Consider the following 20,732-nt stretch of genomic DNA (forward strand, 5'->3'; position numbering starts at 1 on the left):
AATCTAAAATTACTCCAGAATACAAAGATTGTTTTTAAGAAAAGTAATAGGCAAATTCCACCGGCTATTCTGGTAGTATTATCCCTTGGGTAATAGCAAATAGAATACTTCTTTCTAGTTCCTAGCTTTCCAAAGAGGAAGATATGGATCCATCAGACAACACAGACTACAGAATGATCAGGGCAGCCATTAGTTCTTGAACTGGACCTACAGGTCCAAAGGAGAATCTATCACCCTTAATTTTGAGTGATGGCCTCAGCTGCTGAGGCTCCCAGAGGGATTTAGTTAGCTCGGGTCTCTTGACGATTCCACTTTTCCCAATGAATTCAAACCACAGTCATCAAGGCTTCACCTAGAAATGAGACCAAAATATTTGTAACTCATTTGCATCTGTATATATACACTTTTTCAATGTAAATAATTTGTACTACAAGTTTATGTGTTCGCCTCCCTTTCTTAGAATACCAAAGATCAAACTACTAGCAGGTATCAAGTTTTGACAGAAGAAGGGAAGAGTTCTGCCTTAGGCTTAGAAGGAAAGATTGAGGTTGAGTTACAGAGGCATATCATAGATTTCCTTTTCTTTAGGGTATGTTATTGCAGAATTGTTGTGTTCCTTTGGAGGTGTCATACTTCCCTGCTTTTTCATGGTTTTGTTTTTAAGTGTGTGTGTGTCCCTCCATTGATAGCTGTGCATCTGGTAGAACAGTTCCAATTTTATGGAGTAGCTTTTGTAGGGAACAACATTTTGGGCCGGGCGTGTGGCTCACGCCTGTAATTCCAGCACTTCGGAAGGCTGAGGTGGGCAGATCACGAGGTCAGGAGATCGAGACCATCCTGGCTAACACGGTGAAACTCATCTCTACAAAAAATACAAAAAATTAGCCAGGCATGGTGGCAGGCACCTGTAGTCCCAGCTACTCGGGAGGCTGAGGCAGAAGAATGGTGTGAACCCAGGAGGCAGAGCTTGCAGTGAGCAGAAATTGAACCACTGCACTCCAGCCTGGGTGACAGTGCAACACTCCATCTCAAAAGAAACGAAAACAAAAACATATATATATGTAGATGCATCCTGTAGTGTCAGTTGGGTGGGGTGGTTTGGTTCTTGGTGGGCACAGTAATGTAGTCTCCATATGATTTATTTCAAAGTAATCAATGCCACCAGTGTCTGCAAATGCCTCTGTGGCCCAGGCTATAGTCGTTTGTGGAGGCTGTGACAAGGATTTGCTGAGGACAAGGACACTGAGCAAGCTGGTCCTCAGGCCCTGAGAGGAAAGGGGATATGTGTGCAGCATCTCTGCAACTGGGGGAGAATTTAATAAAGGGGCTGCTTTCCAAAAGATGAGTAAGATTTACAAAAACCAGAAAGCAATAGTGCAGCACCTCAGGCTGTCCGCTGTGAAGAGCTGTTACTACCCCTACAATTAAGGGAAAAAGGGAGGTAGAAGTTACTGCAAACTGGAGAGTTCCTATATCTAGGAAACTGCCTGTATAGCATCCACTGGAGCAAGCCAGGGCACAGGAGTAAATACCCTGACCTCACTCTTCTCTCATCCTCTGATTCACTGCTGGTGCCTCCCACTGGCCAAATCCAACTAGCAACAGAGCACACAGGAGCCCATTTCTACCAGCCCACACAGGGAGGCCTTCTGAAGGCTCAGAACAGGATGAAGAAAGGGACAGAGAGTAAATAAAAAGGACATCATTTGCCAAACAGCTCAGGCTAGCAAAGTACAGAGGCTGCCGTATGCTTTCAACACAGGTGGACGTGGAAAGGACTGTACCCACATTTCCTAAGTGGCCTCACCTGGCTTCAAATAATAGTCTTCTTCCCTCTTTTAAGTCTGTCCTTGATATTCCCTTCATCTGTGAAACACTTTAAAGAAGCCGGCAGCCAAGATTTCTCCCTAGAGAAAAAGAGGAGCGATGGGGCGAGCAACAATGAAAATACCACTGGAACACAAAGGAAATAAATACCAGTAACTACAGACTTCTGACGCGAATAGATTTACCCAGGTTTGAATCGTTTGCCATTTTTCATCACCTTTGGATTTTTAATTATGTGTAACAAAAATTCCAAAAGCAGAAAAATATATAAGGCAGTTAGAAGGGAGGGGAGCGGGGCAGTGGGGCTCATGAGCTGCATATGAGCTAAGGGGAAGATGGTCAAGGGAGAAAAACATGGGTGGGATCAAAGGAGAGAAGACAGAGAGGTGCAGCTCATGTTGGATATGGGTTAACAAAGTCTCACCATCAGCGGCAGATGTTTGCCCAGTGAACTGGGCAACTCATAAGGCTGGGGTTCCTAATATACATACAGAAAACCCATGTAAAGCAGGTAAGACCTGCTTCAATAAACTAGGATACCAAGAAAGTCACATTCATTTGATATTCAAGTTGTAATGACGCCGAGGCTCTACCTGCCCAGATTAGCTGTGCTTCTCTTTCCCAGATATGCCTAAGAACACGCAGCCTGCTCGGTCTGTAATGTTAGTCTTCAGGGTTTATTTTTAAATTTCACAACAGAATCTGTATTCATCACTCACTCATTCATTCATTCAGCCAGTTAACATTTTTGAGCACCTGCTGTGCATCAGGTTCTGCTGTAAATGCTGAGGATACAGCAGAGAAAAGGAAAGCGAGATTCCTTACTCTCATGGTCCTTATGTTTTAATGGGGTGAGGTAGACAAATAAACAAAAAATGAACAAAATAAGTTCACAGAGTAATGCAGCCTTGAAGAAGTAAAGTCGGATGGACTCTTAAAGATGGCCTACCAGCAGGAAAGAAATTAGATTGAGTAGTCTGAAAAAGCTCTCTGAGAAGGTGGTCTTTGGGCTGAGATAAAAAGGAATCAGTCATGCAGCAATGTGGGTGTGAACATTTGAGGCTTATGCCTGGAAGTGCGAGTATAAAGGCCCTGAGAAGGAATGGGCTTGGCTGATCTTACAAGGGTGTTAGGGTCAGGAGGGGCTCAAACCTTGCTCACAGGTTGTGTCCAGAGCCAGCCCTTCCTAAGGACAACCCTGGTGTGGTAATTCTGTATCAGGGCTCCAGATTCCTGCAGACATCCCACGCCCCAGAAAAAGTCTCTGACCTATTTCCGTTAGAATACAAATTTTATTTTATTTTTTATTATACTTAAGTTCTGGGATACATGTTCAGAATGTGCAGGTTTGTTACACAGGTATACGTGTGCCATGATGGTTTGCTGCACCCATCAATCCATCATCTACATTAGGTACTTCTCCCTAATGCTATCCCTCCCCTTGACCCCCAGCCCTCGACAGGCCCCAGTGGTTGATGTTCTCCTCCTTGTGCCAATATGTTCACATTGTTCAGTTCCCAGTTATGAGTGAGAATAGCCAGTGTTTGATTTTCTGTTCCTGTGTTAGTTTGCTAAGAATGATGGTTTCCAGCTTCATCCATGTCTCTGCAAAGGACATGAACTCACCCTTTTTTGTGGCTGCATAGTATTCCATGGTGTGTATGTGACATATTTTCTTTATCCAGTCTATCATTGATGGACATTTGGGTTGTTTCCAAGTCTTTGCTATTGTGAATAGTGCTGCAATAAAAATACTTGTGCGTGTACCTTTATAGTAGAATGATTTATAATCCTTTGGGTATACACCCAGTAATGGGATTGCGGGGTCAAATGGTATTTCTAGTTCTAGATCTTTGAGGAATCACCACACTGTCTTCCACAATGGTTGAACTAATTTACACTCCTACCAACAGTGTAAAAGCATTCCTATTTCTCCACGTCCTCTCCAGCATCTGTTGTTTCCTGACTTTTTAATGATCGCCATTCTAACTGGCGTGAGATAGTATCTCATTGTGGTTTTGATTTGCATTTCTCTAATGACCGATGATGATGAGCTTTTTTTATATGTTAGTTGGCTGCAAAAATGTTTTCTTTTGAAAAGTGTCTGTTCATATCCTTTGCCCACTTTTTGATAAGGTTTTTCTTTCTTATAACTTTAAGTTCCTTGTTGATTCTGGATATTAGCCCTTTGTCAGATGAATAGATTGCAAAAATTTAATCCTATTCTGTAGGCTGCCTGTTCACTCTTATGATAGTTTCTTTTGCTATGCAGAAGCTCTTTAGTTTAATTAGATCCCATTTGTCAATTTTGACTTTTGTTGCCATTGCTTTTGGTGTTTTACACATGCCTATGTCCTGAATGGTATTGCCTAGGTTTTCCTCTAGGGTTTTTATGGTTTTAGGTCTTACATTTTAATCTTTCATCCATCTTGAGTTACTTTTTGTATAAAGTATAAGGAAGGGAACCAGTTTCAGTTTTCTGCATATGGCTAGCCAGTTTTCCCAACACCATTTATTAAATAGAGAATCCTTTCCCCTTTGCTTGTTTTTGTCAGGTTTGCCAAAGATCAGACAGTTGTACACATGTGGGGTTATTTCTGAGGCCTCTGTTCTTATCCATTGGTCTATATGTCTCTTTTGGTACCAGTACCAAGCTGTTTTGGTTATTGTAGCCTTGAAGTATAGTCTGAAGTCAGGTAGTGTGATGCCTCCCACTTTGTTCTTTTTGCTGAGGATTGCCTTGGCTATATGGGCTTTTTCTTGGTTCCATATGAAATTTAAAGTAGTTTTTTCTAATTCTGTGAAGAAAGTCAATGGTAGCTTGATGGGAATAGCATTGAATCTATAAATTACTTTGGGCAGTATGGCCATTTTCACGATATTGATTCTTCCTATCCATGAGCATGGAATGTTTTTCGATTTATTTGTGTCCTCTCTTATTTCCTTGAGCAGTGGTTTGTAGTTCTCCTTGAAGAGATCCTTCACATTCCTTGTAAGCTGGATTTCTAGGTATTTTATTCTTGGTTCTCTCATGATTTGGCTCTCTGTTGGTCTGTTATTGGTGTTTAGGAATGCTTGTGATTTTTGCACATTGACTTTGTATCCTGAGACTTTGCTGAAGTTGCTTATCAGCTTAAGGAGTTTTTGAGATGAGATGGTAGGGTTTTCTAAATACACAATCACGTCATCTGCAAACAGAGATAATTTGACTTCTTCTCTTCCTATTTGAATATGCTTCATTCCTTTCTCTTGCCTGATTGCCCTGGCCAGAACTTCCAATACTATGTTGAATAGGAGTGGCGAGAGAGGGGATCCTTGTCTTGTGCCGGGTTTCAAAGGGAATGCTTCCAGCTTTTGCCCATTCACTATGATATTGGCTGTGGGTTTGTCATAAATAGCTCTCATTATTTTGAGAGACATTCCATCAATACTTATTGAGTGTTTTTTGCATGAAGTGGTGTTGAATTTTATCGAAGGCCTTTTCTGCATCTATTATCATGTGGTTTTTGTCATTGGTTCTGTTTATGTGATGGATTACATTTATTGATTTGCATATGTTGAACCAGCCTTGCATCCCAGGGATGAAGCCGACTTGATTGTAGTGGATAAGTTTTTGATGTGCTGCTGGATTCAGTTTGCCAGTATTGTATTGAGGATTTTCACATTGATGTTCTTCAGAGGTATTGGCCTGAAATTTTCTTTTTTTGTTGCGTCTCTGCCAGATTTTGGTATCAGGATGATGCTGGCCTCATAAAAAGAGTTAGGGAGGAGTCCCTCTTTTTCTATTGATTGGAATAATTTTAGAAGGAATGGTACCAGCTCCTCTTTGTACTTCTAGTAGAAATCAGCCGTGAATCCATCTGGTGCTGGTCTTTTTTTGGTTGGTAGGCTATTAATTACTGCTTCAATTTCAGAACTTGTTATTGGTCTATCCAGGGATTCAACTTCCTGGTTTAGTCTTGGGAGGGTGTTTGTGTCCAGGAATTTATCCATTTCTTCTAGATTTTCTAGTTTATTTGTGTAGAGGTGTTTATAGTATTCTCTGATGGTAATTTGTATTTCTATGGGATCAGTAATGATATCCCCTTTATCATTTTTTATTGTGTCTATTTGATTCTTCTCTCTTTTCTTCTTTATTAGTTTGGCTAGCAGCCTATTTTGTTAATCTTTTCAAAAAACCATCTCCTGGACTCATTGATTTTTTGAAGGGTTTTTCATGTCTCTGTCTCCTTCAGTTCTGCTCTGATCTTAGTTATTTCTTGTCTTCTGCTAGCTTTTGAATTTGCTTCCTCTTGCTTCTCTAGTTCTTTTCATTGTGATGTTAGGGTGTCAAATTTAGATCTCTCCCACTTTCTCCTATGGGCATTTAGTACTATAAATTTCCCTCTAAACACTGCTTTAGCTGGGTCTCAGAGATTCTGGTACATTGTGTCTTTGTTCTCACTAGTTTCAAAGAACTTATATATTTCTACCTTAATTTCGTTATTTACCCAGTAGTCATTCAGGAGCAAGTTGTTCAGTTTCCATGTAGTTGTACAGTTTTTAGTGAGTTTCTTAATCCTGCATTCTAATTTGATTGCACTGTGGTCTGAGAGACTGTTAAGATTTCCATTCTTTTGCATTTGCTGAGTAGTGTTTTACTTCCAATTATGTGGTCAATTTTAGAATAAGTGCGATGTGGTGCTGAGAAGAATGTATATTCTCTTGATTTGGAGTGGAGAGTTCTGTAGATGTCTGTTAGGTCTGCTTGGTCCAGAGCTGAGTTCAAGTCCTGAATATCCTTGTTAATTTTCTGTCTCGTCATTCTAATATTAACAGTGGGGTGTTAAAGTCTCCCACTATTATTGTGTGGGAGTCTAAGTCTCTTTGTAGGTCTCTAAGAACTTGCTTTATGAATCTGGGTGCTCCTGTATTGGGTGCATATATATTTAGGACAGTTAGCTCTTCTTCTTGCATTGATCGCTTTACCGTTATATAATGCCCTTCTTTATCTTTTTTGATCTTTGTTGGTTTAAAGTCTGTTTTATCAGAGACTAGGATTGCAACCCCTGGTTTTTTTTTTTTTTTTTGGTTTTTTTTTTTTGCTTTCCATTTTCTTGGTAAATCTTCCTCCATCCCTTTATTTTGAGCCTGTGTGGGTCTTTGCATGTGAGATGGGTCTCCTGAATACAGCACACCAATGGGTCTTGACTCTTTTTTTTGAGACAGAGTCTCGCTGTCTCCCAAGCTGAAGTGCAATGGCACGATCTTGGCTCACTGCAAGCTCCACCTCCCGCATTCACACTATTCTCCTGCCTCAGCCTCCCAAGTAGCTGGGACTACAGGCACCCACCACCATGCCGGGCTAATTTTTTGTATTTTTAGTAGAGATGGGGTTTCACCGTGTTAGCCAGGATGGTCTCAATCTCCTGACCTCATGATCCACCTGCCTCGACCTCCCAAAGTGCTAGGATTACAGGTGTGAGCCACTGCACCCAGCTGGGTCTTGACTCTTTATCCAACTTACCAGTCTGTGTTTTTTAATTGGGGCATTTAGCCCATTTACATTTAAGGTTAATATTGTTATGTGTGAATCTGATCCTGTCATTATGATGCTAGCTGGTTATTTTGCCCATTAGTTAGTGCAATTTCTTCAATGTTGTTGCTCTTTACATTCTTGTATGTTTTTGCAGTGGCTGGTACTGGTTTTTCCTTTCTGTATTTAGTGCTTCCTTCAGGAGCTCTTGTAAGGCAGGCCTGGTGGTGACAAAACCCTCAGCATTTGCTTGTCTCTAAAGGATTTTATTTCTCCCTCACTTATGAAGCTTAGTTTGGCTGGATATGAAGTTCTGGGTTGGAAATTCTTTTCTTTAAGAATGTTGAATGTTGGCTGCCACTCTCTTCTGATTTGTAGGGTTTCTGCAGAGAGATCTGCTGTTAGTCTGATGGGCTTCCCTTTGTGGGTAACCCAACCTTTCTCTCTGGCTGCCCTTAACATTTTTTCCTTCATTTCAGCCTTGGTGAATCTGACGATAATGTGTCTTGGGGTTGCTCTTCTCCAGGAGTATCTTTGTGGTGTTCTCTGTATTTCCTGAATTTGAATATTGGCCTGTCTTGCTAAGGTTGGGGAAGTTCTCCTGGGTAATATCCTAAAGTGTGTTTTCCAACTTGGTTCCATTCTCCCCATCACTTTCAAGTACACCAGTCAAATGTAGGTTTGGTCTCTTTACATAGTCCCATATTTCTTGGAGGCTTTGTTGCTTTTCATTCTTTTTTCTCGAACCTTGTCTTCACACTTTATTTCATTATGTTGATCTTCAATCTCTGATATCCTTTCTTCTTCTTGATCAATTCGGCTATTGATACTTGTGTATGCTTCACAAAGTTCTTGTACTGTTTTTCAGCTTCATCAGGTCATTTATGTTCTTCTCTAAACTGGCTATTACAGTTAGCTGTTCCTGTAACCTTTTATCAAGGTTCTTAGCTTCTTTGCATTGGATTAGAAAATGCTCCTTTAGCTTGGAGGAGTTTGTTATTACCCACCTTCTGAAGCCTACTTCTGTGAATTCATCAAACTCATTCTCCCTCCAGTTTTGTTCCCTTGCTGGTGAGGTGTTGTGATCTTTGGAGGAGAAGAGGCATTCTGGTTTTTGGAATTTTCAGCCTTTTTGCACTGGTTTCTCCCCGTCTTCGTGGATTTGTCTACCTTTGGTCTTTGATGTTGGTGACGTTCAGATGGGGTTTTTGAGTGGTCATTCTTTTTGTTGATGTTGATGCTATTGCTTCCTGTTTGTTAGTTTTCCTTCTAACAGTCAGGTCTGTCTTCTGCAGGTCTGCTGGCATTTGCTTGAGGTCCACTCTGGACCCTGTTTGCCTGGGTATCACCAGCAGAGGCTAGAGAACAGCAAAGATTGCTGCCTGCTGCTTCCTCTGTAAGCTTCATCCCAAAGGGGCACCTGCCAGATGCCAGCTGGAGCTCTCCTGTATGAGGTGTCTGTCGACCCCTGCTGGGAGACATCTCCCTATCAGGAGGGACGGGGTTCAGGGACCCACTTGAGGAGGCAGTCTGTCCCTTAGCAGAGCTTGAGCGCTGTGCTGGGAGGTCTGCTGCTCTCTTCAGAACCAGCAGGCAGGAATGTTTAAGTCTGCTGAAGCTGCACCCACAGCTGCCCCTTCCCCCAGGTGCTCTGTCCCAGGGAGATGGGAGTTTTATCTTTAAGCCCCTAACTGGGGCTGCTGCCTTTCTTTCAGAGACGCTCTGCCCAGAGAGGAGGAATTTAGAGAGGCAGTCTGGCTACAGTGGCTTCGTGGGACTGTGGTGGGCTCCACCCAGTGTGAACTTCCTGGAGGCTTTGTTTACACTGTGAGGGGAAAACTGCCTACTCAAGCCTCAGTAATGGCAGATGCCCCTCCCCCAACCAAGGTCGAGCATCCTAGGTCAACTTCAGACTGCTGTGCTGGCAGCGAGAATCTCAAGCCAGTGGATCTTAGCTTGCTGGGCTCCGTGGGGGTGGGATCCACTAAGCAAGACCACTCGAGCTCCTGGCACCAGCCCCCTTTCCAGGGGAGTGAACAACTCTGTCTCACTGGCATTCCAGGTGCCACTGGGGTACGAAAAATACTCGTGCAGCTAGCTTGGTGTCTATCCAAACGGCCACCCAGCTTTGTGCTTGAAACCCAGGCACCTGAGGGAATCTCCTGGTCTGCGGATTGCAAAGACCATGGGAAAAGTGTAGTATCTGGGCCAAATGCACCGTTCCTCATGGCACAGTCCATCAAGGCTTCCCTTGGCAAGGGGAGGGAGTTCCCTGATCCCTTGCGCTTCCCGTGTGAGGCGACATCTCAATCTGCTTCTGCTCTCCCTCCATGGGCTGCACCCACTGTGTAACCAGTCCCGATGAGATGAGCCAGGCACCTCAGTTGGAAATGCAGAAATCGCCCACCTTCTGCATTGGTCTCACTGAAAGCTGCAGTCCGGAGCTGTTCCTATTCAGCTATCTTGCCCAGGAATCCAGAACACAAATTTTAATTGATTTACATGGCCCCGACAAAGGCCACTTGAGAGAAAAAGATAATAGGATCCTTGAAAAGGAAATGTTCCACCTTCTCCCAGTTCCATAGCAGGGGGGAAACTTGACTTTTAGGTAACTAATTTTGTTTTGAAGTCTTTTTTACAAAAAAAAAAAAAAAAAAAAAAAAAAGGAGTTGTTCCCAAAGCTAACTGACACCTTCCATTACTAGCAACTACATTGCTCACAGAGCTTCAAATGGCTATCTTGCCTAAAATCCTAAAATGAAGAACTGAAGTTCAGGTTTAGGTTTAGCTAAGGCAGGTTCCCTGAGAGTTGTGCCTGGTGTTGTTCTGCTCAGGAGGCAAAGGGAGAAACATATAAAATTAAGTGCAGCTCCTGGACAGGTGAATCAGGTCCAGCCAAAGTGACAAGATCTTGGGGTACAAAGAAGAAATAAGCATTTCAAAGTAGAGCAGGTCACAATCAATCAGCAATAGGGTGGTTTTGAAGTATGTCCACAAGTTTTTTGATACTCTTAGCTTCAAAGGGTGGAGACTAATTCCTGTCCCCTTGAGTGTGAGTTTTGCTTGGTGACCTGATGAGTACAACATGGTAGAAGTAAAGTAGTGTGACCCTCGGGATGAGGGCACAAGGGGTCCGGGCTCCTCCTTGCTCTAAGATCACTTGCTCTGGAAAAATCCAGCTGCCATGTTATAAGGACACTCAAGCAGCCATGTTGAGGGGCCCAATGTGACAAGCAACTGAGGCCTCCTGCCAACAGCCATGTGAATGAGCCATTGTAGAAGCTAATTCTCTAGCCCCAGTCCAGCTCTCAGATGACTACACCACAACTTACACGTGGATCATAATCTCAGGAGACACCCAGAGTCAGCCAGCTAAGCCACTCCCAAATTTCTAAGCCACAAAAAACTGCATTTTCTGAGATACTAAGGGTTTGTTGTTTTTAGCCACTAAATTTTTAGGTAATTTGCTATGCAGCAACACAAGCAGTGAAATGTGGAAGCATTTATATGGGGCTCTGTAGGAAGGCACTGAGCCTTAGAATAAATGAAATGCTAGTTTTTAGTACCAAGATTCTAACTCCAGGCTGCCATGGCCCTGGGACACATTTATTATGTATGCAAGGGGAAACACATTTGGCATTATCAAATGTGTCTTAAATCAAGGAAACACCAGTTATTCCTAAGTGGAATTGTTAATAATCATACTGTTCTTAATTGTTGTGGTGTTTTATATTTTCACACAATACTAAAAGAATGACTTAAAAGACTTCTGACAGGCACAACAAAATACTGATATTAAGTCTGCTTCAAGACTGGAAGGGGTAACTTTAAAAAATTCCACCCAGAGTAAAAGATGTCAACCTCTGTGGCAGAGAATTTCCATAGATTTAACGGAAGCTTATTCATCTGGCAGCAGGTAGAACCTTGCCATCTTGAATCATCCAATTTACTAAGCTCTAGATTGACAATATCCCTCCATGTGCTGGTGTCTCTCCATAGATTAAGAAGATAAGAAGATGCAAACAAGCAATATTATTTTGGAACCAAGAGATGTTATTCTTGGGCTTAAAATTCTTCACCCTCATCACATCTGCTTCCCAAAATATCAAAAATATTGAAAATCAGGAACTGTCAAAGGCAAATCAACTCAGATGGTGCCTATTTCGAGACTAGCATGTCAATAGTGTTTATACCCCTTCTTACACCACATAGTCTAATTACCTTTGATTATATATTTAAGGAAACTTCTATGCACTGTAAACACTGCAAAAATAATCCCTTCGGGTTCATATTTTCTCCATCTGGAAGAGACTGGGAGTCCCCTGTCAGCTAAAGTCCTTGACTAGGACATTTCACCTATGGTTTAAGGAATAGGGAATAAATAACAAGAAGAATAATCACTCATGAGCAATGTCATATTTCTCCCTTATTGCCTGTCTCATCATCCTCTAAACACCTCAAGCCTAGCAGAGGGTGTTCTCATGGCAAATTTAAAATCCAGATGGCACCTGCACTACTAAACATGGCCTCCCCGCAAACTGACTTGGGGACTAACTGCCACAATTCTTTGCCAGGTTCAGAGACAGAAATTAAAGGAAAAAACAACAGCCAAAGAAATTAATAAACTAGCTAGATGCTCACCCCAATATGGCTCTTTTTAGAAATCGTTTGGTGCCTTATCCCCCCTCCTTCCCTAGGTAGTTTTCCAGTGAGTCCTGGGGAATTTTTGCAACTCAGATCCTCATCTATTTTTCCCTGTGTTCCTGTCACTACAGTCTTAGAGACAAGTGGTTTAAATTCCCAATGGCAAATGCAAACCATTTCAGTTTGGGTTTTTGTTCCCAGAATAGACTAGGCTTCAAAATCGCCCAGCAAACAAAGTCAGCGTTCTTAGAGGGCTTCTCCCATGGGAGAGATCTTGATAAAGATTGGAGCCACTAGGGAGAGCAGGGGATCTCAGGAGTACAAAGAAAAAGCAAAATATCTCCAAAAGCGTGTTATATTTTTATAGAGATAGATTTACCTCTCAAACAAAAGAGTCAGAGAAAAAAATGATTGTCATTTTTCTAATATTTACATGATCCCTATGATAAGCCCAACGGTGAATCCAGCATTTCAAGTATGCAATAAAAAGTGGACGACTGACACTGGTTCCCAGGATATTTTAACTTTTACTCAGCAAGAATGAATCATCAAATCATATACCCATGGCTTTGTACATTTATTCACTTTTTAAGCATCTTTTACATACAAGGCACTGTGCTAGGTGTTGAATGAGCATTGTTGAGCAAAGAAAAAGACATAATTCCTGAATTCACAAAAGTTTACAGTTGAGAGGAGGAGATGGAAATTAAATGTGTGGGCCAGGTGAGGTGGCTCACGCTTGTAATCCCAGCACTTTGGGAGGCCAAGGCAGGCAAATCCCCTGAGGTTCCAGACCAGCCTGGCTAACATGATGAAACCCTGTCTCTACTAAAAATACAAAAAGTAGCTGGGCATAGTGGTGGGCACTTGTAATCCCAGCTACATGGGAGGCTGAGGCATGAGAATCTCTTGAACCTGGGAGGCAGAGATTACAGTGAGCCACAATCATGCCACTGCACTCCAGCCTAGGCGACAGAGCCAGACTGTCTCAGGAAAGAAGAAAGAAAGAAAGAAAGAAAAGAAAGAGAGAAAGAAAGAAAGAAAGAAAGAAAGGAAGGAAGGAAGGAAGGAAGGAAGGAAGGAAGGAAGGAAGGAAGGAAGGAAGGAAAGAAATTAAATGTGTGTGTGTGTGTGTCAGGGGAGGAGACAGAGACATAGAAGTAAGTAAGTAATAGATGGAAACATTTATACCAAAATAGTACAATTGACCCAGTCAGAAAGACTAAGGAAAGTGTCTATGAAAGAAGGCTGATTGAGTTGAATTCTGAAGAATGAATGAATGTCTGGGTTATGTGGAGGGAGAACATACCATATTGTATTAGTCTGTTCTCGCATTGCTATAAATAGACATACCTGAGACTTGGTAATTTATAAAGAAAAGAGGTTTAATTGGCTCACAGTTCTGCAGGCTGTACAGGAAGCATGATTCTGGCATCTGTTTGGCTTCTGGGGAGGCCTCAAGAAATTTACAATCATGGAGGAAGGCAAAGTGGGAGCCAGCACATCTCATGGCTGGAGCAGCAAGAAAGTGAGGCTGGGAGGTGCCACACGTTTAAACAACCAGATCTCATGAGAACTCTATCATGAGAGCAGCACCAAAGGGGCAGTGCTAAACCATTCATGAAGGATCTATCCTCATGATCTATCACCTCCTAGCAGGCCCCACCTCCAACACTGGGGATTACCATTGCACATGAGATTTGGGTGGGGACACAAATCCAAACCATATCCTATAGAGAGGGAGAAGCATGTACGAAGGACACATGGCAGAAAAGGAGAACAGCACATTCAAGAAACTGAAAGAAACCATGATAACTGCATTGCAAAGATCAACAAGAAATCTAATGCCAGAGACAGCTATAAAGATGAACAAGGGACAGACTGCACAAGGCCTTCTAGGCATGTATGCAAAAGAGTAGACTCTTGCCTTAATGGTAATGGGAAGCTATTGGGAGGTTTTCAGCAAAGGAGGGACATAATTAGACGTTTGTTTTAAAGAGACCCCTCCAGCTTTATCATAAAGAGCAGACAGAAGAAAGGCCAAGGGGATTTAAGGAGACTAATTGGAGCCACTGCAGTTGTTCCTATGAGAGATGGATGCTTGTACCAGAGTGGGCCTATGGGCCCAAATGTCAACGACTGACTTCTTGTCTGTCAGCACCCCACCTGCCTTTGTATACTGTGCTCTATTTCTGCTGGACTGTGAGTCTGTGAACTACAGTTCCCAGGTTCCCTTCTCTACTAGCTTCCTGTTAGGTTCTACCAATAGAAAGCACTTAGAAAATATTCCTGCTTCTGGCTCGACAGTGTCAATTGCCAACAGTCCCAGGTGGTTGCTGTTGTTGCAGCAGGATGGGATGATTCTGAACTGCAGAAGACTGCACAGTTGTAGGCCTGGTTCATGCAGCTCTTCCTCACTGCATCCAGATATAACTGAAAAGTGTCTCCAACAAAGCAGCAGAAGAGGCAGCTTTATGGGCTTCACCCCAGGACATTGGCAGCTTCTTGTATCTCAGTTTTACCCCTTCCTCCTTTTACCTCTTCCATGCTCCCTCTACCTCCCTTTTGCTCTTCCAGCCCTTCCTACAAATGTATAACCAATTCCTTGCATTTAATTCCTTCTGTTTAAATACCTAGAATGCTTTCCTTCTCTCTGACTAAACTTAGACTAAAGCGGCCCAGAAATTAAGTATTGGAACAAATTCACTAAATTCAACCTCTTGCCATTAAGTCATTCTTCATAACAGAAGTCTACCTGTTTGACTCCCTTTGGAAAATTCCAATGATACAGAGCATGCTACTTAACAGGAAAGCCCAGTCCATTGATGGTAATCTCTACTATTAAAGTCTTCCTGAGAATAACTCAAAATCTAACCATCAATTCACTTTAGGTCAATTATCAGGTGCTATTTAGCATGAATCCTGTGTATACCTGACTTCAATTAACTGAAGACGGGCATCATGTCTTCTCAGATATCCCTGAACACCCCCAGTGCCTCTAAAAGCTCGTTATAATTTCTGAATTCCTCATTTCTTTGTCCATGTTCCTTTTAATTTTGTCCTAGCTAAAGAACTTCATCCAAATGAAATTGTATATAGTAGCCTTCTGATATGGTAGAACTGCTCTTGAAGAGTTGGGGTGGGAAACTGAGCTCTATCCTCTCACGACCACATCCTCCTGGAATAGTGCACAATGCTTACAACATAAATGGTGCGGAGAGTTCAGAGTGATCACCCTGGATCTGAACGCACTACAGATGTCATAATGCCTAAGATAAGATCTTGCATTTTTTTTTTTTGTTTTAGGAGCTATCGTTTTATTTCTGGCTCACAGTAACAAACAAACAGATTTTGAAGACACACTGTGTACCTAACACACACTGTATAGGTCTTAAGGAGAATTTAAAAATGAGAGGAAGGAGGAGGATAAGAAGCAAAAGAATAATAAGGTATAGTACTGTCCCCAAACACCTTAAGAATTAGCTGGAGAAATTATACATAAGATCATGGAAAGATGCCAAAGCATTATGGTTGTAAATATCGAGGGCTATGTAATTAGTATAAGCAATGCTTTATATTGGCACTCAAGGTAGGAAAGTTGCTTAATTTGGGGATAACTAGAGAACACTTCAACAAGCAATGATATTCGAACTTGATATTTTTGGATGAATAGGACTTAAACATGTGGAAAAGTACAGAAAACATACATCTATCTAGGAGGATGACCTCCTTTGTTTGTTCATTGATTTTTATTCCGATATCTATCAATAACTTAGAATCAATAACATTCTAAGCCTTTTGTTAAGTCCTGAGAAAATATTTTTGAAAGAACTATTCAAGGAACTTACAATTTAATAGGCAAAGATGTGGAGGAAGGAAAGTGTGATTTTGTTGTGGGCACAAAAAGCAGCTGGATTTTTGGCAGTGAATTCATAAAGGAATAATTGGAGAAGAATAGTTGGAAGAATAGTTTGGGACCACAGAGGAGAGAGGCCATTAATGTCACGTTAATAATCTGGAGCTTTATCCTTTTTTTCAAATGATGATGTCTGTGTTACAAATAACTCCAAAATTTATTACCATAAGGCAACCATTTATTGTGCTCATGGCTTCTGTGGGTAGCAATTCAGACAAAGCACAGCAGGCACAGCTTGTCTCTCTGCTCCACAGTGTCTGGGGCTGACCTTGAAGTTTGAGAGCTAAGACCTGGAATCATCTGAAGTCCCAGTCACTGATATTCTTCAGGCTGATTCTCATTGTTGGCTGTGGGTCTCAGTTGCTCGCCACAAGGGCCTCTCCAAATGGTCTAGCTCAGACTCCTTCATAGTATAGTGGCTGAGTTCCAATGGAAAGCATTAAAAGACACAGGGATAACCATATATCTATATCTATCTATATCTAGAGAGAGAGAGAGAGAGAGAGAGAAGCTGTATTGACCGGGCGCGGTAGCTCACGCCTGTAATCCCAGCACTTTGGGAGGCTGAGGCGGGAGGATCACAAGGTCAGGAGATCGAGACCATCCTGGCTAACATGATGAAACCCCGTCTCTACTAAAAATACAAAAAATTAGCCAGGCGTGGTGGCAGGCGCCTGTAGTCCCAGCTACTCAGGAGGCTGAGGCAGGAGAATGGCATGAACCCGGGAGGCAGAGCTTGCAGTGAGCCGAGACTGAGTGACTGTACTCCAGCCTCGGTGACAGAGCGAGACTCTGTCAAAGAAAGAAAGAAAAGAAAAGAAAAGAAAAGAAAAGAAAAGAAAAGAAAAGAAAGGAAAGGAAAGGAAAGGAAAGGAAAGGAAAGGAAAGGAAAGGAAAGGAAAGGAAAGGAAAGGAGGAAGGAAGGAAGGAAGGAAGGAAGGAAGGAAGGAAGGAAGGAAGGAAGGAAGGAAGGAAAGAAAAAGAAAGAAAGAAAGAAAGAAAGAAAGAAAGAAAGAAAGAAAGAAAGAAAGAACGAACTATAACCTTTTTGTGACCTAACATTAGAAGTCTGGAAGTCACACATATCACTTTCATCCCAATCTTTTAGTTGGCGCAGTTACAAGCCCTTCTTGGTTGGAGGAATGCTGGTTTCATTGTAAGAAGATAGATAGATGATAGAGATAGAGAGAGAGAGAGAGAGAGATTAGATACATACATAGATGATGATGATAGATAGATAGATAGATAGATAGATAGATAGATAGATAGATAGATAGTATGTAGATGGAACATGGAAATGAATAAAAAATTATTAAAGTAAAACTAAAGGAAAATATAGCATTTGGTTTCTCGTATATAAAGAGTATTACTCTGAGTTTCATTCTTTTTCTGCCCCCAGCATCTTCTATTGGAAATCTTAATGTTATAGGTTTCAAAGGGTTTTCTGTAGAATATCAGTCCCATAAACCACTCCAACAAAAGAAGGCCCTATGCTCAAAAGGATGTAGACATACCGCATACTTTATCCCCCTCTTGGAAACTCTCAATGTTCCTTAGCGTATTAAAACCTCCCAGAAAGTCAGCAGTTAAAAAAAAATGTGTTTCACATTATTTTTTCCAGAGTATCTCTAATCTTTTTGACTACTGAATTTTTTTTTCTTTTTGGCTTTTTGCTAATTAACATCCTGTAGTACTAGCCTTAAAAGCCATTGCCTCAGTTGCCCCCCGGGCAGAAAAGTAAAAGGCCAGGCAACTAATCAATCAACAAGTCCTCATCAAATGCCTAATTAGAAATAAGACTGCAAATGAATAGAACATGTATTACATTAGCAGTATTCTTCACCCAATAAAGTAAAATTAAAAATAATAAAATCAATGCAAACTTTAAGTTCTTTCAGGAGAGTCTAAGAAAGATTCTAGTGAAAGACACAAGATGGCCTTGAGAATTTAGATTTGGTAAAATGACACTTGCTGGGGAATGCTTTTACCCTCAGGCAAGGCTAGGTTTGGGAAACTTTTTATTTTAAAATATAAGATATAAAAGTGTTTATCTTCCAAAGGTTGCTTTGTATTAAGATGGGAGACTTGCTTGCCCACAAAAGGGAGTTTTAAAAGAAAGTGTTCTATCAGCAAAGAATCCCGTGCATAGCGGAGTAAGCTACTACAGCATGCAGGAGTACCTCCTATAAATCACCACTGGCGTCTCCCAAAGGGGCTTCAGTTGGTAGAATGGCAATGTTCTGGGAGGACAAGGCTGTGTCACTGGCCTCTTTGTTAGCATGATTGATCACACACAGAATCAGCAACTTTCCTTTGTGAAAGCCTGCTTTCTTCTGGCCCATTTCCCCTCACTCCTTTCCTTGCTTCTCTCTTTTCTCCAAGATCCTTGCTTCTGGCCCTCCTAACAAATACCTTAGCCTAGACAAAGCAAACTCATTCAAACAGAACTCCTTAATATCTCCTGGCCTGCCAGGTGCAAAGCTGATGTCTCAATCTGCTATTGAAAACAGGCTCTGAGCTAGAACTCAGGCTGCTATTGCTGGGCTGAAAAATAAATAAATAATTAAACACTATTTAAAACTCATTCTACAGCTGCTTTTCAATCTCATAAAGGATTCTTGATCTCGGTTTAGTCCCAGGCTCGAACAGCTATCTTGGCATTTTTCCTCTAACAGCTTGAACCCTGTACTTGATCTTCAAACTATTGCCCACCTGCAGTCTCATTTCTTTAACACCTTATCCTTTTTTCCAAATCCATTCTGAAAAACACCATCCCCAGATCAATGCAAGAATCTACCTCTCCTGCTCCCATTTACAGCCAGGATGATCGCAGCCACTATAAACTCTGACCCCAGTTACAGAGATGCCACATCTCCAACCTCCAATTCTTACTCCAATTCTTGGTCAGCTCCCTGTCCCATTTACCAAAGTGACTGTGACAAAGTCCCCCACTCTCCTGAGCCACCTGCACAACACTTACCACACACCCTGAGTTCTAAGGGAGACTGGCTGCTCCTTGGGCAAGGAAACCAGAGCCATCCAGTGCAACTTCCTGAATCTCCAACCTGCCTACACCTGCAATTCTACATCCTTGCGTGTCTACTCTTAATTCCATAGTACTCTCTTCTTTAACCACTATGGTCTGGCCACACTGGCCTTCCTGTTCCTTGAACAAGACAAGCCCATCTCAGGGGCTTTGCTCCATTTGTTCCAAATGCTTAGAATGCTCCTTCCTCTGATCTTCATGGGCTGGCTCCTTCTTGGTATTGAGATACTTGCTTAAATGTGTCTTCAGTGGGGTTTTCCCAAAGCAATCTATGTAAAGCAGTCAGCCAGGCCGTCTGTCAATTCTCCCAACATTCCCTGCATAGCTCTCAGTAAGCAGTATGATGGTGCTTGTGTGTCATGTTTCCCGCTCTGTCCCCAGGGCTTGTCACTGTGCCAGACATAAAGGAAATGCCCACCAGATGGATCATGAATGAATGTGTGAAATAACTGGTTGGCAAGTGTGAGCCCGTATATACAACTAGGGGAGTGTGGCAGATTGCAGGGCGGCGTCGAGTACCCATTCGAGGCGTGTCCTTGTACATCTAAGGCATGGCTGTGTGTTGTTTTCTGGCTTGCTCAGTTGCTTGGGTGCAAGTATTGAGTAGACAGATAGATGGTGTTAAGCATGGCTGGGGTTTTGCCAGATGAATGTTACAGAGTAAGAGAGAGACCAAGAGGTCAAGGGCTTTACAAGGGAGTGCTTTTCATATTGAATCTTGGAATCTGCGCTAAAAAAGGAAGTAATTAAGACAAAGGGAGTGGGTGGAAAGCGAAAAAGTGGTAGGAACAAATAAATTAGGGGTCTAGATGAGGACAGAGAGCTGAAAGGTTAGGGATGCTGCTCACAGAATGGAAGATTTGGCATAGAGCTTTCAGAGGAACTTCAATTATTGGGTAGAGAAAGATAGCAAGAAACAGAATCAGACCCTGTTCCAACCTGAGAGTAGAGCCACTGGCTTCAGGAACAAGCCAATTGAGCAATTCATGAGACCACCACTGACCCCCTCTCAGCATACCTCCTGCACATTTCTGTGCCCAAGGAATCCCTGTTCTTCCTTATGTTTCACCATCAAATGCTCCTTCTGTTTGTCTAACTTTGGAACATGTCAGGCCCCACCTAGGGAAAGAAGAAAAGTGAATAAAAGAAAACTGCCTCCTATTGCATTTCCATTAAAATTCAGGTTGTCACCTTCACAAGGAAGCTATGCCCTTCTTAACTCCCCCATCAGGATTAGAGAACTTCCCTTACACACCAGAAAGCTCAGGGCATTTCTCTATCATGGCCTGCTGCACTGCTTCAAAACATCTATGCATGGATCTGTTTTCCTCACTAGACTTAGAGTTATATGAGGGCAGAACAATATTTTACTTATCTTAGTTTCCAAGCACAAAGCCTAGGGCTTGGGATATCATAGGCAATTATTAGCATTTGTTGAATAATTCAATGAATAAGCAAGCACATGAATTATAGCACAGAACAGGAGACTGATATGCATGCTATAATAACACACACCAGGCAGACTCCTAGGTCATTAGATCACCTGTGGGGACCAGAAGTCACAGTGCTGTCTACCCCACCCTGCCCCATTGCACCCACCCTGCATACCACTCAAAGAGTTAGACAGAGATGATCTGGGCAAGTCTCTCTGACTCAGTTCCCACATTCAAATACGGATGCCGGGTCGAAAATACTTCAGCACATAAACCATCTACAAACACAGGTTTTATTGATGAACTGATATTTGTTCAGTTCTTAAAGGTCCTGGGGGAAAATAAACTCTA

The 20,732-nt window shown here is 42.1% G+C and overlaps 2 long non-coding RNA genes across 2 annotated transcripts in view; both read right to left on the minus strand.

Moving 5' to 3' along the window:
- Positions 1 to 20,732, minus strand: part of LOC129462490 (uncharacterized) — a 277,261-nt gene that overhangs the window by 171,105 nt on the left and 85,424 nt on the right. The gene's annotated exons all lie outside the window — the stretch shown is intronic.
- Positions 290 to 20,073, minus strand: LOC129462489 (uncharacterized). The gene is made up of 3 exons (XR_008650861.1): positions 19,967 to 20,073; positions 1,808 to 1,907; positions 290 to 352 (listed from the first exon to the last, which is right to left on the minus strand). It is a non-coding gene; the product is annotated as an uncharacterized lncRNA (long non-coding RNA).

The sequence above is a fragment of the Symphalangus syndactylus genome, chromosome 14 (genome assembly GCF_028878055.3).
Source record: "Symphalangus syndactylus isolate Jambi chromosome 14, NHGRI_mSymSyn1-v2.1_pri, whole genome shotgun sequence".
Classification (NCBI taxonomy): domain Eukaryota; kingdom Metazoa; phylum Chordata; class Mammalia; order Primates; family Hylobatidae; genus Symphalangus; species Symphalangus syndactylus.